This window comes from Hippocampus bargibanti, linkage group LG05, assembly GCF_051943395.1.
Source record: "Hippocampus bargibanti isolate YZ-2025 linkage group LG05, ASM5194339v1, whole genome shotgun sequence".
NCBI lineage: Eukaryota > Metazoa > Chordata > Actinopteri > Syngnathiformes > Syngnathidae > Hippocampus > Hippocampus bargibanti.
In genome coordinates this window covers 16,283,429-16,286,507 of record NC_142738.1, presented here as the reverse complement: position 1 = coordinate 16,286,507, position 3,079 = coordinate 16,283,429, and positions in this window count along the sequence as shown.

Here is a 3,079-nt window from a genome sequence, read left to right as displayed (position 1 = left end):
CTACAGTGACGTCAGCAAACCTCCCATGCGCGTTCACGAACCTCTATCCTCGCCATGCTGTTTCAACTACGCGGTCACGAGAGGGAGCCAGCCACATTAGGTTTGGATTTGCCTTTATTAGTCTCAGAGTGGAGAAATTTACATTTCACAGCAGCAAAGTTATGAAAGGAATGAAAGTAGAAAAAGAAAATACACGAGCTGCTGGAAAGGCAGCCACTCTCGCTGAGAAAGAACAAAAAAAACTAAACAACAAATAACATGACAACACAGGGCGTCATTCATTCTTAAGCACTTTCTGTACCCTCTTTGTTACACAAAGCAGTTCCACATGAGAGAGGAGAGGATCAAAGTGTCTCTTCACCAGTGGATTGGATTTGCCTTTATTAGTCTCACAGTGGAGAAATTTACATTTCACCGCAGCAAAGTTATGATCAGGGACATCATGGTGGAATGTGCACGTCGACGACAAGCTAAATGTTGAAAGCCAACACGCAGCTGTAGCATCCATTGACAAAGAGATTGTCTCACATCTCCTGTCCCACATAAATCCGCTTCAATTCAAGCCGCGACAGTTCTACACACGCATCGGCGCTTCTTATCGCGGGCTCCACAAGCGACGCATTCATCCAGCTGCAAACTATCCAACAGCACCGACCTTTCCGCTGAACAAAGCGGGGCTGTGAAGATGCTGCCCATTACAGGCGTAAAAAAGCACAATGGCCCCAGAGCTGTCCAGCGATGACAGTCGAATGGCACCGACATTCCTCCCATTCAAAAACAGTACTGGCATCTTCATGCTGCCGAAAAGGCGCAACCGCTCAGCACAGTCTCCTCCTTGATAAATGTCATGGTCAAAAATGCTGAAAAACAATCCGTATCCATTCCACACAAAACACAACAACACAAAGTGGCAAAAGAAAACACAAAACAAGACAAAAAAAAAAAAAAAAAAAAAAAGCAAGGCTCATGAGAGCACTTGCTGACTGGGGCACCATCTTTGTTCACAAGTTTTTACACAATGACACATTGGAGTATATGATGTAGGGATAGTGGATTTTGTAAACTCGTGGGCAGTCTTATGGACATTTTTTTGTAAATTGCACTGTAGGTATACGTACATCTATTTTGGAGGATAGTTTTTTGGAGGTGGCACGGAGTACGTAAAACGTCTGCATTTCTTTGGTTTGGAGAGGTGAATATGAGCGTGCACCGCCCTAACCTTATTTGAACTGATCCGTCTATTAACATCTATGTGCATCGATGTGACCCTTTTCACACAATCACGCGACAAAGCATGGCTCGACACGGACGTTGCACTGCCATGCACAGGATGGAAATGAGACCGGTCCGTTGTACCTGCGGGATCCGATGGTTGGTCGGGTCATTCTGTCAGGGTTTGCGGGGTGGTGAGGGTTGTGGATCCCAAATAAGCAGGCAGGAGGGAGCAGCAGGTTGTATTTGACAAATTGTATTAAAATAAAGTCAGCAGGAACAAAATCTAAAACATCAAAGTCATCCAAACAGAAAAGTACAAAGTATCAAAGAAAACTCGGAGTAAAAATCTGCCAGGATGAGACAAACCTGACAGGCCGAGACCTCTTTCCAGGTTGCCGTGCAGGGTGACACTCGGTGTTTGGCAGTACTCGCCTACGTCCAGCCATGCGTCGTCGTGAATGTTTGAATTGAGTCACAATCACGACAAGCTGTGCCACGTCCGCGTCAGGCCGAGACTCCACTCACCGCTGGATCTCGCAGTTGCTAGGGACTGGTCTCGTTTCCCCTGTGCCGGGCAGTGCACGTCCACGTTAGGCCATGCTTCGTCGAGTTTGAATTGTGTCACATGACGAGCCGTGCCACGTCAACGGCCGGCCGAGACCTGTTCCCATACGACCGTCCGGGGTGCCACTCTGCGCCTGGCAGAGCACGTCCACGTTGTGCCATGCTCCGTTGAGTTTGAATTGCGTCACACGACGAGCCGTACCACGTCCTCATCAGGCCGAGTCACGTTCCCATCAGCCCACCACCTTTTATTTCAGAATCAGAATACAGTAAAGTCTCGTTATATCGATATTCAAGGGAGTCCGAAAAAATATCGATATAACCGGGACTATCGATATATCCGATCCTGCATTAAACAAAAGCCGCCAAAAGAGGGCAGCCAAGCGCCATATAAGAAACGGAGCTGGCCATTAGCTCCCTTTTTTTGGGTGAGATGTTCCCCCAATGTTGCCTCAAAATGGCACATATAATTCTTTAATGATTGTAAACATGTATGCTTTAATCTTCAAAACTACAGTGTATTTGAAACATATTCATAACTGGATGTGTAACAAGAAAGCATATTATCCGAATCTGAAGCCATTGTTTGGATTCACAAGCAATGCAAGACGTCTTGGCGTGAAGTCATTTTTATTTGCATTTGAATAAAAAGTGACATCGGCTGTCCTTTAATACACAGTATGGAATGTTAATAATTTTCAAAATCATCACGCTTCAGCAGACAAAACAAGAAACATTGTTGCAAAAACGATTGCATTCATATACAGTACAGTGGGCATGTACACAACACAACAGGGAAACTGCAACGCTTACATCTTACTGTATTATGTATACAATTTAAAAAAGTCATCAATCTTCTTCTGCTTCCCATTTTTACCTTTTAACACAAACACTTCAATCTCGTCTGCTACACACGAGCTAGCGTCTGAAAATGAAAATGGCTCTGCTACACGGGCGCTGGGCACGTAACCAAGTCACCTGACCAAGTCGACCAATGGCGCGACTGATGGCGTGACACGTAACCAAGACACGTGATCAAGTTGACCAATGGCGCGACCGATGGCGTGTCACGTGACAAAGTCACACGGCCAAGTCGACCAATAGCGCGACCGATGGCGGCTCATGTGACCAAGTCGACCAATGGCGCGACCGATGGCGGCTCACGTAACAAGACACGTGACCAAGTTGACCAATGGCGTGACGGATATATCGATATAAACAACAAAAATGGCCGACGGGGGATGAAAAGGAGCACCGTAATAACCGGACTATCGTAATAACCGGGTATCGTACTAAACGG